The sequence below is a fragment of the Gopherus evgoodei genome, chromosome 1, assembly GCF_007399415.2.
Source record: "Gopherus evgoodei ecotype Sinaloan lineage chromosome 1, rGopEvg1_v1.p, whole genome shotgun sequence".
NCBI lineage: Eukaryota > Metazoa > Chordata > Testudines > Testudinidae > Gopherus > Gopherus evgoodei.
This window is the reverse complement of record NC_044322.1, coordinates 6,769,268-6,784,238: the sequence shown is the minus strand read 5'-3', so window position 1 is coordinate 6,784,238 and position 14,971 is coordinate 6,769,268. Positions and strand designations below refer to the sequence as shown.

The 14,971-nt window shown below is 46.8% G+C and overlaps 1 protein-coding gene across 4 annotated transcripts in view; it reads right to left on the bottom strand.

Annotated features, from left to right (window-relative positions):
- Positions 1-12,651, bottom strand: part of FAM168A (family with sequence similarity 168 member A) — a 361,316-nt gene extending 348,665 nt beyond the window's left edge. The window contains exon 1 of one of the 4 annotated variants that reach the window (XM_030557179.1): positions 12,475-12,651. The gene's annotated coding sequence lies outside the window, so the exon portion shown is untranslated. The remainder of the gene's footprint in view (positions 1-12,474) is intronic. The other 3 variants (XM_030557188.1, XM_030557198.1, XM_030557208.1) reach the window with 3 other exon arrangements.
- Between the last annotated feature and the right edge of the window lie 2,320 nt (positions 12,652-14,971).

Genomic DNA, 14,971 nt, shown 5'->3' with positions numbered 1-14,971 from the left:
GGACGGAACACCTGGAAGGGAGAAGGGAAGGGAAATGGTTTATTCCCCTTTGCTGTGAGACTCAAGGAATTTGGGGTCTTGGGGTCCCCAGGGAAGGTTTTTGGGGGGACCAGAGTGCCCCAAAGCACTCTAATTTTTTGGGTGGTGGCAGCTTTACCAGGTCCAAGCTGGTAACTAAGCTTGGAGGTTTTCATGCTAACCCCCATATTTTGGACGCTAAGGTCCAAATCTGGGAATAGGTTATGACAAATGGTCTCTTCTGTCCCTGAACAATGAAATATACTCCTGGCTCTGACCCAAATTTTCTGTGTAACTTATGAAAGCCACTTCACCTCTCTGTGCTTCAGTCTTCCCATCTCTAAAATGGAGATAATACCACTCACTCACATGGCTAATGCGAGGCTTACTTCACTAAGGGCTTGTCTACATCAGAAAGTTGCAGCGCTGGTGAGGGAGTTACAGCGCTGCAACTTTGAAGGTGTACACATCTGCAGGGCACCACCAGCGCTGCAACTCCCTGTTTGCAGCGCTGGCCGTACTCCCGTTTTGTCTCGGGTGTAGAGGATCCAGCGCTGGTGATCCAGCGCTGGTAATCCAATGTAGACACTTACCAGCGCTTTTCTTGACCTCCGTGGAAGGAGGAAGCCTCTGGTAATCAAGCTGGTCTCCTTTCCCGGTTTGCTCTCTCGTTCCCGGAACCCCGAGCAAGCAGGTCTCCTTCCCTGCGGTTTGCTAGGTGGCTCCGGGAACGCGAGAGCAAACCGCAGCGAAGCTGGTCTCCTTTCCCGGTTTGCTCTCTCGTTCCCGGAACCCCGAGCAAGCAGGTCTCCTTCCCTGCGGTTTGCTGGGTGGCTCCGGGAACGCGAGAGCAAACCGCGGCGAAGCTGGTCTCCTTTCCCGGTTTGCTCTCTCGTTCCCGGAACCCCGAGCAAGCAGGTCTCCTTCCCTGCGGTTTGCTGGGTGGCTCCGGGAACGCGAGAGCAAACCGCGGCGAAGCTGGTCTCCTTTCCCGGTTTGCTCTCTCGTTCGCGGAACACCGAGCAAGCAGGTCTCCTTCCCTGCGGTTTGCTGGGTGGCTCCGGGAACGCGAGAGCAAACCGCGGCGAAGCTGGTGTCCTTTCCCGGTTTGCTCTCACGTTCCCGGAACCCCCCTTGAAGCCGCCCAACAGCGCTGCAGTGTGGCCACATCTAACACCACTTGCAGCGCTGGTTGCTGTAAGTGTGGCCACTCTGCAGCGCTGGCCCTATACAGCTGTACTAATACAGCTGTAACAACCAGCGCTGCAAAATTTTAGATGTAGACATGGCCTAAGATTTGCACAGTCTCTGATAACTTTGGATGGAAGGTGCTACCAAAGTAGTAGTAGTATTTGAAGTCACAGATAACCATGGCAAAGTTAATGTAGCCCTGGACAAAACAACATTAAAAAAAAACAACAAAAAAAGGAATATTAGCTACAGCTGTTACCTGGGAACCCATCAATAGCTGAGAACCGCTAAGGTTCTGAGCCTTGTTAGCAACGAGATATACCCTCAATTGAGGAAGATATCTACACTATCTCCTTTGTACCTTTTTCCTTATCCAACCCAGCAACATCTCAGACTTATCTGGAATGAGTTTCAAAAATCTAGCTTTCATTCAAGTCCCAATCGTGGCCAAGTACTAGGAAAATAAAGAGCCCACACTATATAAATCTAATGAAAAGGGACAAAATTGACAGGGACATCAGAATATTAAAGGCACTGTAGCCTAGACCATCTCACTAAGTCTCAGAGTAACTGCCTTAATATGTAGGGCCACAAATTTGTCACAACATTTTTAATAAAAAAAAAAATCACAACACAGTCGCAGTAAATTTAGTAAAAGACATGGGTCTGGGGAAAACAGTGTGTAAAATAATGGGAGTGCTATTTAAAATACAAAGACTCTGCGGGGGGTGTCAGGTCCTATCACCCCACAATGGCAGCTCCTACCCCACAAGACTGGGCCTAGCTCCCCACTCCAGGGGTTGCGACCTGATGCACAGAGCTTTCAGCAACGCTCAAAATTGAGCCAGCTCCCCTCCATTACAACAGAGGAGCAGATAGGCCAAATTTCAGCAAGTAGTGCTCAAAGGCCAGAAGAGATCATTGTGATCATCTAGTCTGAGCTCCAGTACAATACAGACCATATAATTTGCCAGAAAATAATTCCTAAAGCATATCTTTTAGAAAAAAAACTCATCTTGATTTAAAAATTGCCAGTGATGGCGAATCCACCACAATCCTTGATATATTGTTCCAATGGTTAATTACCCTCACTGTTAATAATTTATGATGGAGGGGCAGCTGGGCCAAACTTGAACAGCACTGCAACCTTGTTGGCCAGGTCACAACACCTGGAACATGAAGCCAGGCCCAGTCCCACAGAACAGGAGTCACCGTTGCAAAGTACAGTTAGTAAAATCACTGACACAAAGAAAAGCCTTGGACAACCAGAAATATCACGGTATCCATGACATTTTTTACCACCGTGACAACCCTGCAGCCCCTACTTATATGCAACCACCTTCTCTGCAATTCCCATCTACCCTTGCAGGATCTGCAGGCACACCACCGTCTCCTTCTGGTGAATGGCATCAAAGAGCTGACAGGTTAAGAATCAGCACTGAGCCAATATCCATTACCAAAATATCAGATAATATATATTCCACACTTGTACAGAATCTACCACCGAATTGTGCAGCAGAACCTAAGCTGCTTTTTTTTAAATTACCGTATATACTCGTTCATAAGCCAGATATTTTTGGTAAAAAAGTGATGCATCAAAGAGTGGGGGTCAGCTTATAAACGGGTCTACACCAAAATTTGATGATTTTAAACTCTATGGAATCATTGAATTGAATATCTAATACATTGTCGTTTTGTTTACCTGGAGCGTCTGCAGGCATGGAGCTCCTCAGCTCCCTGGGGCCGCAGTTCGCCGTTTCCAGCAAATGGGAACTGCGGGAAGCGGTGCGCATTTCATTGTGTCAGTGATTTTACTTGTATTGTATTTTACTGTAGCTTGCAGTGGTGGGAGCTGAGGGGCTCCGTGCCTGTGAACGCTCCAGGTAAACAAAACGTCCAGGCCCACTAGAGGCTTACCCTAACAGGCCAGGAGCCAAAGTTTGCCAGCCCTTGAAATATAGGGTCAGCTTATGAAAGGGTCATACAGTTTTTGCTATTTTTACCTAACCATCTTGGAGGCTCGGCTTATAAACGAATGGGCTAATGAACGAGTATATGCGGTAAGTTTCTAACCATTGTAACTACAAAGAAAACCTTCCAAAGGTGACCCAAATATAACTAATGTAATGTAGACACTGCATCTAACGCAGAGTCCAGGAGCCCAGTTACAACATGGTTTAACTACAAGTTTTAAACATAATGTAAGGGGAGGCAGAGGATGTGTGTTTTAAAATAACTGGGCTGCCTGATTTAGTTACAGTTGTCTTGGGCTTTGCAACCAGCCTTAAATAACAGCTGTAAGAGAAGTACGAATGGACACATCCATCTAACTTGTGTGTTAACACTAATGGCTAACTATTTCATAGCTGACCATTTTAGCCAAAACATCTACTGCTGGATGCAGCATTAGATATTGGGCTAGACATTCATAGGTCAGATGATTGGTATTACTTGCATTATCATGTGATCAACAATTGCTCCAACATGAACTCCCCATGTCTTCCCAAGTGCTAAAAGTCCAAACTGTATGCTGTGTTGTTGAAGTTGTGTCGGTCCCAGAATATTAGAGAGACAAGATGGGTGAGGTAATATCTTTTATTGAACCAACTTATGTTGACTTGTCGCTCTCACCAACAGAAGTTGGTCCAATAAAAGACATTACCTCACTTACCCTGTCTTTCTAAAAGGTCAAATTGTTTTATATCCAGGTGTCAAAAACCTTGAATTTTCCCTTGGCCTTCTCAATTTCTACATTTCAACTATACGTTGTCAGTACAAGAATCTGCAGCAAAGACTGGAGTAACATTGAAATAGCAAAATAAATAATATATGGGATAAAACGCTGCACGTGTTATTCATTTTCCTATTTAATCTAATAAAAACCTCCATTTCTGAATTTAAATGAAGCTTGCATCTGAATTTTCAGTTTGCCATGCCATTGTGCCTCTGAAACCAGAAGGCACTGTTCACAGGCCAAGCACTACAGATGATACCAGAGCTGCCATGACACAACCATTTTAATAACCTTCCTTCCAAAACAAAGCTTAAAGACAGATAGACTAGTCTATCATTATAAAATAAATAATTTCTTGAAAAGAGGCCTAACAATTGCTCATGTAAGTACAAGTCAAAGACTGAAGTTAGCCCAATATCTCCAGAAAGTCAGTGAGAAGGAATGGCTGAAACTCACCAAGACAAGACACCACATTTGTTCCCATCTATCTATCCTGCCCACAACATAAAGCTGCTATCACAAAGGCAGCCAAATCAGGCTGAATCCAATCAATCTCATCCATGAAAAACATACTGTGAAAAACTCTTCACCAAAAAACCTTTCACTCTGCTTCCTGATGAAAACAATCCAGATTCACCAGACTGTCCAGCACATAGCAGCATTCTGATGATCAGGACTTTGGATGTTGTAGTGGAGGAAAAACAAAACATTCCTTGAGCCCATAGTTACATATTTAGATTTAAAAATTCTTTATGTTGCATTCAGTCAACCGGTGCAGAGTTTTTACCACTGGCACTTTACCCTCTTCCCTTTACACCTGATTTGTCATGCATCACCTGAATACTACAGTAACATGCATGGATGACATGACAGTGGAAGGCATTTAGGAGATCCTATTTTAACAAGTACAGACAAAAGATGACTAGTTATGACGTCCTACAAGAACACCAAAAAAGGGCTTCAATGCTTTACAGCAGTCTATCTCAAAGAGCTCAGAAATTTAAGCAAGTCTGTTAATCTCAGAGCAGATTAACAAAATATGCCTTACTCTCTGAGAAGAAAAAAGATGAAGGTAAGTTCTTTTAAATATGTTTTCTCTATACCTCTCACCTTAAGAATAAATGAGCTTGCTTAGAGAGAGAGCTCTGGGGTAACTTGCAACTGCTAACAATTATAAAGTTCATAGAAAGCAACGTGCAGACGCTGGCCTGTTTAAGCAGTCTGGCTTGCTGGGTACATCACAATATAGGTTGGGAACTGTGCAGCCTGGAAAAACTCCAGTCAGGAGAGAGTGAGGCGAGGCAATGGCTGGAAGCCTTTAAATGGGTGCGCTTGGTGGACCATGAGGGGGAAAATACAGGTGTAATGAACAATGTCTATTTGAGTACAGGTACTGGTCACATTAGAATAATACTGGGAAACCTGCTCTGGCTCTAATAGTGACCAATCCAGATCCAATATATTTGTTTTCATTCAAATAGTTAAATACCATAAGATAACAGGTAAAATATTTCAAAGTGGTTTTAATTTATCCTTCAGTTTTGTGACTTGAAACAATTTTCATGTGGTTACAGAAATACACCTCTACCTCAATATAACGCTGTCCTCGGGAGCCAAAAATTTTACCTGCTTTGATCCGTTGGAGTGCGCAGCCCCGCCCCACACCCCCCGGAGCGCTGCTTTACCGCATTATATCCGAATTCATGTTATATCGGGCCACATTATATTGGGGTAGCGGCGTAGTTTGTGAGAAATTCTACTAATGTAAGACAGTCAACAAACAAAGGTGTTGACATTTGAAATGTAGGAATACTATTAGAGAGACAAGGTGGAAATGGTAACATATCTTATTGGACTGTTTACATTTTTCTTCAAAGCCACAGAAAACTGCATAAAAACAACCTGACTCATTAAATGATACTATATTAAGTATTTCTACAAAATCATGCTTTGAATACAGGTTAAATTTTTTCAAATTTTAGCATAATTTAATCAAATTTATTAGTTGTTGAGCTATAGAATAGTCTGAGATGTGAACAACAGAAATCTAAGAAAAATAATTGTCACTACCATCCTTTCACGCTCAACACTCTCTCATCCTCAAAACCAAAAAGGGACAGAATAATCGTAAAAGGAGAAGTATGAAAATTATCCTGTTTCCTAAGCCAATTATTTGCATTTTTCTCACTGCTACAACAATTGATGTACTCTGCTCATGCTTTAAAAAAACATCACTATAGTCTAAATATATTGGCTTGTTATTCATGGTTCCCTAGACTCTAGAGGACACTTCAAATACATTTTTATCATCTGAATGTTTGAAGGAGGGGATAGGCACAACAGTATGATATTTCTCCTACCTCAAGACAAAGGTCAGCTTGCTCCTTTCTAACGTTTATTGGCTCTGGAGTGAAAGGAAACAAAGCTCATGCTGTCATCCAAAGCAGCAAGTGATTTCCCTCCAGCCAAGGGAAACCTGACAAAACTGACTAGTCTCCAGCAGCACACAAGTAAACATTTGTATGACTAATTCATCAGTGAACTGCCACAGTTAAGAGATATAGGGTCTAAGGCAGTGGTCCCCAAACTGTGGGGCGTGCCTCTGTAGGGGGGTGTGGAGGAACATTCAGGGGAGGAAGCACCACCCAGCCCACCTCCAGACCCAGCTCCACTCCGCTCCCAGCCCAGCTTTGGACCAAGTCGCAGCTCCACTCCACCACCCCAGCCACAACTCCACTCCGCCCCCAGCCCCAGCGTTGCCCTTTTCCCTCTAGGTCCAGCTCCTCCTCCTCAGCCCCAGCTCCGCCTTCAACCCAACCTCCTCTGCTGAGCCAACTGTGCAGTAATGGAGGGGGGAGGGACAGATTTCATTACTGGTAAGGTGGCACATATGGAAAAGTTTGGGCACCACTGGTCTAAGGAGAGCCTTTACAAATTACCAAGAAAATGGGAAACACAGAAAGCATGAGTTGGGGAAAAAGAAAATCAAGGCTTCTGCAGACATAATCAAGCCCAAAGAGCATGATTGGAAGCCAAATGAAGATCATAATCTGGACTGAAGGAAAAAAGGTGGTCTCAGAAAGGAAAACATAAAATTTTCCCTTTGAAAACCTCATCAAATCCATCTACCTAGTGTTTTACAAAAGATCATATGTCCACCCATTACTGTCACATTTTTAAATTCATCAGAAGTGGTTGTTAATCTGAAGTATCAGGGGGGTTGCCGTGTTAGTCTGCATCTGTAAAAAGTGACAAAGAGTCCTGTGGCACCTTATAGACTAACAGACATATTGGAACATGAGCTTTCATGGATGAATACCCACTTCGTCAAACGCATGACAATGTTAATCTGAAGTATACAGACATATCCACCTAAGCAAGGTACTTGGCAATTTATGGGCCATACTGAAATATACCTGCATGTCCAGTCAGATTGAATGATTAAAATCATAATGAAATTAAGCGTGAATTTAATTATACTTCCAACTGAGGTACTATTGACCCTTTAGCAGAAATGTTTCACTGAAGTGTTTTCAATAGACTAAGGAATATTTTTAAATGCACCGAGAGATGTATTCAGAGATGAAAGTAAGCCGGTACGGTCCAGTATGGCGTAGCGGCAAGAGCCAGTACGCCGCGCCGGATTGCACCAGCTTCCATGGCTGGGATTTAAAGGGCTCAGACCTCCCCGCCGCCGCAGAGAGCCCAGAGCCCTTTAAATCTAGCCCGCAGCTCCGGCGGCTGGGCTGGGGCCGGGATTTAAAGGGCTCGGAGCTCCTCGCAGCTGCGGGAGCTCCAGGCCCTTTAAATCCCGGCCCCAGCCCGGTAAGCCTTGGCGCTCCCACGGCTGCCTTTAAATCCCAGCTGGAGCTGTGGCCACGGCAGCCGGAGCCTTGGGCCCTTTAATTTGCCTCTGCAGCTGGGAGCCCCGGGTTGATGTAAAGGCCCTGGGGCTTCCAGCCACAGCCGGTGCCCCAGGGCCTTTAAATTTTGAGAGGCCCTGCCTCTTCTGGTTGAGGCCACACCTTTTCTGGATGAAGCCACGCCCCCCTCAGGACTCTGGCAGTATTGGTAAATCCTGTAAGTTACTTTCATCCCTGGACATCTTTTTTTTCCTAGTACCTCTACAGTGGTTATTAATATAATGGGACATGAAAACTTATTTTTCCATTTCTTCTTGCGGCTTTGCTCTCAATTATTTCTTTAAAATCATCATCAAGAGTAGTTCATCCACTCCAACATCCATTCATTACTGAATTTAACAGGTAGTTTAGCATCAGCTGAATAAAAAAAAGCAACAGTTGCATTAGATTCAGCTTCATTAAAAACGAACAATGTATAGCTATTTCATTTCATAATTTTTTGTGTTCCACACATGTATCATTTGTTTTTCACTCTAAACAGTCCATTATTAATAACAAATTCACAACTAACCCAATGCACCGTATAGCTGATTAGCTTCCAATGTGCTTGTTTCATAATAGAAAAGGGTGAAACAAATGTGTTCAAAATGTCTTTTATTTACCACTTAGCAAACCCCTTCTATAAGCATAACCAAGTATTTTAATCCACCAAAAAGGATGCAACATTTTTACAGACTCATCTGTAAAAGGGCCCATCTTAACACCAGTATGTAAAACAATTAACACGGAATTTTGAAATTTAAAATTATATATATACATACACACACACACTCTCTACATCATTTCCTCATTATGAACAATCTAAAGTTAGAACTTTAAGCCATCAATTAAATCAACCAGCCAGAATATACCTGAGAATTCAAATATTTTTATTTACCTGGGGGAAAGGTTAAGGAAGAACTACTAGGTAACTTGATTACTTCACTTTCATTTGAGACATAAATATCAGCTCTAATTTTCATAGTATCTTAAAAATTTTTAACTGATTTAAGTCCTTTCAATAATTGTACATATCTAGTAAGAATAAACATTAAGCATGTCAGTTTTGTTTTATGTACTCAGCTATAAAGATCAAGAGAAAACTAGTTTAAAATTTAAAAGAGGTGCACTTCAGTAAGAAAAAAAATCATTTTGATCTCACAGAATTAATTTCCATTTTTCTTTACATCATTCACCATCTCACTCAGTTTGAGTTCTAATCAACAACCACTCCACAGTTAACATTTCATGAAATAATGCAGTTGATGCAATCAAGTCCAGCAAAATGTTTCCCTAAAGATGTTTCCAGCATCCACATTCCTTGAAAATGTTCTACTTTCCTCCATCACAGTTTCTCAGTAAGAATAAACACACTACTTCATCTTAAATCATATTGTGATTAAAACATAAATGGAGTTTCTTTTTGGTTTACACAACATGCCTTTGTCTGGGAAGAAAAATTCACTCAACCTGCTCGTTTTTCTAAATTTGACAGTATTCAGTACCAACTGAATTCCTTTTGGATGAAATTCAGTCTATGGAAATACAAGCTATAACCTGAAAGCTTGTCATTGAGCAGTGCAGAAAAAAAAATAACCAGTACAAAACCTTTTTCAATGATTATTTATTGTATTTCCATATTTCACCGCTCCTCTTTTTACATAAAAGACTGAAGCCAAGACTCCTCTCTGGTATTATTAGCCACAATATAATGATGGTGGACTTAATTGCCCTGAAAATCATGACACCAATAACTGAAATCTTCAAGCAATCAATTTTTAAAACGAGAAACCCTAAACCTTTTTCTTTACATTGGTAAAATAGTATATAGGTGGAAAATTAATGCAGCCTTGTAGTTCTCAACCTTGTGATCTCTGTTTTCAGGCTACAGATGTTATGTGGTGACATCCTCAATCTCATCAAATCTGTGTCATTTTAAACCCTGCATTCCAATACAACATAAAACGGGGTAGGGAGACCACAAAATTCATTTCTTCTCCACCACACAATTATACAACAATTTTTTTAATCCTCCACACTGCTTGCCCCCCAACTCCTTTACATTAAGCACACATTCCTGCACTGTATGCTGCAAAACAGAAGCATCCCCTCATTTTAAAAATAGCCCTTCTGCATCAACCTGCATGGATTTCCAAAAGCCTACACAAATCTAGGTTTAAAACATAGCCTTTATAAAGAAGAGAAATAATAAATAAGCTTAACCAAGAACCCAATGATTTAATTCCCTTTTTAGAACCAAAAGGGAAGGTGAAAGTTGGAAGGGAAGACACTTTCTTACCTCCCCCACCTCCATGCTCTTGCCAGATCCTCTGTTTCCCTGTATGGTTGCCAAGTCTCCCTATGACTCCTTCCTATCACCTCCAGCTCCACCATAACCCCTGCCAATTATTCTCACCCCTGCCAGCTCTTCCCTTAGCAGCTGCTCTTATGCCTCCTTCCCATGCCACCTATGCCAGCTTTCCACATACCACTTGTCTTCCTGCCAAACTCCTGCATTTCATATATTGGTTACATGGATAAAGTGTAGCCTACCACAAGGTCTCAGGGCAATTATTCTAGCTCCCCATATACCACCTTTAGCTCTCGGTTACCTTTCTTTCTAACTCCCCATCATGCTACCACCACCATCCCCCAAGCTCTCTCCTGCTGCCATCTCCCACAGGCCTGCACCTCCATTACTTGCCCAAAAGCTCTCACATTCCAGCCTTTCACGTGTGCCCCATGCCTTCCAAACCCTTCCTACTATACCTCCCTATTTCCCCCAAAAACACCCCAAAGGGTCCCTCCTACCAAGCACCCATGTCAAACCCCTTCTGTTACCTCTCACATACCAGATCTCTACTGCTTCCTTCATACCTCCCCAAACCCATATGGCAGCTGCCCTCAGGCCAGCCCCCCTGGGCCAGTTCCCTACACATTCCAGTTCCCCCTTATGTCACCATGGCAGCCCTCTACCAACATGCTACCCCATAGCACCCCCAGGACACCCATGCCAGCTGCATGCCCTCTATGTGAGCTCCCCCACCCCGTACCAGCTCATCCCTATATGCCCCCACGCCAACACACCTGGCCAGCTCCTTCTGTACCGCCTGCCTCTATGCAGGCTCACTCCACACCCTGTGTCCCAAAACCAGCTCCCCCATAACCCCTGACAGCTCCCCACACAACCCCTATGCTCCATATCTGTTTCACATACATGCACCTTATCAGCTTTACAGATACACCATGCCCTTATGCCAGCTCACCCACACACACCCTGCCAGCTCCCCCCACATAAATCCAGACTCTATACCAGCTCTCCTGACATGATTCCTGCAGCTGCCCCTCCCTCTCCCAACACACACACCCCCTGCCAGGTTGCCTCACAGTCCCCCCCACCCTGTATCATGTCCCCCTACTTCCCTTCTGCCAGCTCCCCCCACATATCTCCAACCCCCTTCCCCATAACACCTGCCCCCATATGTCCCTTCTCCAATACCAGCTCCCCCCACATGCTCCCTGCCCCAGTACCAGCTCCCCCCAACATGCCCCCTTCCCCGTACTAGCTCCCTCCAACATGCTCCCTGCCCCCGTACCAGCTCCCGCCACACATCCCAGTGCATATCAGAGCCCCCGGACATAACCCCTGCACTCGTACCAAGTAACCCACATTCCCCCTGCCCCCACATCATCAGCCCCCCACATGCCCCCTGCCCCCGCATCATCAGCCCCCCACATCCCCACCAACCCTGCACCAGCTGCCCCCCACATGCCCCTGCCCCCGCACCAGCTCCCCCCACATGCTCCCTGCCCCCACATCATCTGCCCCCGACATGCTCCCTGCCCCCACACCAGCGACCCCCACATCCCCACCGACCCTGCACCAGCTACCCCCCACATGTCTCCTGCCACCGCATCATCTGCCCCCCACATGCCCCCTGCCCCCACATCAACTCCCCCCACATGCCCCCTGCCCCCGCATCATCTGCCCCCACATGCCTCCTGCCCCCACACCAGCCACCCCGACATCCCTACCGACCCTGTCCCCGCATCATCTGCCCCCCACATGCCCCCTGACCCCACAACAGCCACCCCCACATCCCTACCGACCCTGCACCAGCTGCCCCCACATGCCCCCTGCTGCCACACCAGCTCCCCCCACATGCCCCCTGCCACCGTTCCAGCTCCCCCCCACATGCCCCCTGTCCCCACCCCAGCTCTGCCCACATGCCCCCCACACCAGCTGCCCCCCACATACCCCCCTGCCCCAACACCAGCTGCCCCCTACATGCTCCCCGCCCCAGCCGCTCCCCACATGTCCCTTGCCGCCACACCAGTGTCCCCCACATGCCCCCTGCCCCAGCTGCCCCCCACGTCCCCTGCCCCGACACCAGCTCCCCCCCACATGCCCCCCGCACAAGCTGTCCCCACACATGCTCCCTACCCCATATCGGATCCCCTCACATGCCCCTCGCCCCCGCACCAGCTCCCCACCCACATGCCCGCTGCCCCATATCACATCCCCCCCCCGCACACACACACACCCCGCTCCCAGCCCAGCGGTGCCCGGCCCGGCCCGGCCCGCCCCGGGCGCCCGCTCGTGGCCCCTGCGGGGGGGGGTCTCCTCACCTGCGGGTGAACGAGACTGTGGCTGGTCTCCCCGGCGGCGGCGGCGGCGTCCCCGCTCCCGGTGTCCGTGGCGGTGGCTGCGCGGCTTCCCCCTCCTCCTCGGCTCCTGTCTCTTCCCACAGCAGCCAGCGAGTGGGGGAGGGGACCACCAGCAGGACCGTTAGAGACCAGCTGCGAACTACAGCTCCCGGCAGCCCACGCTGCGAGCACGGCGAGGCCGCGAGGCGGCATTGGTTGCGAGGCATGCTGGGAGTTGTAGTCTTCCCCTCGCATGTGTAATTTCCCCGGGACCAAAACGGGGGCAGTGCATGCTGGGACTTGTAGTATTAGGTCTTTAGCTCGGTGGGAGCTGTAGTACTTCAGTGTGAGCGGCGGTCTTCCCGGGGACAGGAAGAGCGGGACAGAGCATTGCATGCCGGGAGTTGTAGTTAAGCGGGGGTGTAGAGCATGCTGGGACTTGTAGTCTTCCACCGACTGTGACATCTGTAGCCCTAGAGCTAGGCGAGCGCGGCCTGCTGGGGCACGTAGTCAACGCGCAAGGAACGAGGAGCGCGGAGAGCAGGGCGGACAGGGACCCCGGCGGAGCACAGCACGCTGGGACCGGCAGTCATGGTGCACGGCCTAGTCATGGTGCATAGCACGCTGGAACCTGTAATCACAGAGACGCCAGCTCCGGGGGGGGGAGGGGGCTGGTGAAGCATGGCATGCTGGGACCTGTAGTCACAGAGAATCTAGCGGGGGCTGCTGAAGCATGGCATGCTGGGACCTGTAGTCATGGAGCGTGGCATGTTGGGACTTGTAGGCAATAGATCTGGTGCTGTAGCCCATACTCCTGGGGACTGTCAGACCCCTGTAGCGTTATCAGATGTCCTGATTTTATAGGGATAGTTCCAGTATTTGTGGCTTCTTCTTACATAGCCTGTCCCGATTTTTCACACTTGCTGTCTGGTGACCCTAGACCCCTATGAGCCTAGTCTGGAGGGGTGTTGCCCTTCCCTCCCAGGCAGGCCTATGTCAGGCACAGAATCCTCCCCCCCCCCCAATTCTCCTGCATGGCCCCCTTCTCCTGGCTAGAGCAGCCCCCCCCCACACCCAAAAATAGAAGTCCAACTACACTTATCCTGGAGCATCAGCAGCGCTAAGGGGCAGTCATCCCAGCAGGCAGTACAGCCTGGAGAACCGGCAGTCCCAGCAATCAGGGGTGCCAGGAGCCAGAGGCCTGACAGCCCCTCAAACTACGTATCAGCTGGAACATCCCCTGGCTCATACAGGCAGCACTGTCCTTCTCTTTCAAAGCGCTCCTTAAAACTCCTTCCTAGCCGTGATCTTGCATAACTTTGTTCTATCTCATCTGTGTTTGACTAGCCTGGTGCTGTAGGTCACCCTGGGGGAGCATCCGGGAGCAGGGGTTGTGGAGCTAGATTATACACACGTCAACATTAGAATTTTTGACATTTTGACAACAAACAGGAACCTAACACCGATTACACTTAGAGGAAAATTGGTGTCATTAAAAAAATCAATATCAGCAGTTACTTGTGAGTACAGTGCTCTGCTATTCCAGATACCATGCACTGCATGGTAACTATTGGTAAAATTATGACTTTTTAATGTTTGCTATTGTAGCTCTTGTTCTGGAGGACAAGCAGAAGCTACAATCACGTAGTGAGGGTGTGACAGAGAAGAAGCACTGCTTGGCAAGCTTGCATTTCTAGCACAGGAGGAACATGGCCATGTAACAAAAATTAGAGTTCTTCTGAGCTTAAGTACTTCACCCCCACCATCACATTTGTTTTTAATTTAAGGGGAAGGAGGGAATTAATTTAAGGAAATAAATTAAAAGAAATTACACAAAGAAAATTTACATCAGTAAGACTATAACCAGCTTTGACATACTGTACTGGAAAGTACCAGTCACGTTGTTGTAATAAAGGACTGCAGTACACTGCTGAGTGACCATTCAGAGCAGGGGGAGGAAACAGGAAAAAGAGAGATGAATGTAGGCTATCCGGCAGAGGAGAGTCTATTTTGTCTACCACTGGGCTTAGCTGGCTGAACCAGCTTTGCTGGAGTTGGCCCCATATTTATTATTAGGTATTTAGGCCCTGGTCAAAAGGTCATTAAGGACAGTGGAAATACGCCTGCTTACTTCTGTGGGCTTTAAGTTCAAAATTAATACAAGGTCCCGGAAGGAGGGGTCATAGTATTTGCACCGTCAAAATTGGCCTTGCTAGGGAAATTGAGGCATCTTGGACTGGAATCTAAACTTCTTGTGGTATGAACCACATTTTCTTCAGTGTTCGATACAAGACCGAGCATTTTTAGCACTCAGCAAATACTGAACAATAATGTAACCAATCCATGCCTGATGATGACTTGACAGTGGTCAATCTGCTGCACACTACAGGCACATGGAACATTACAGAGCTTCCCTGGAACTCTTGTCCAGAAGCACAGGTCCCTGCCACTTCTGCTAAAAGAGAATCTTCCATAGCAG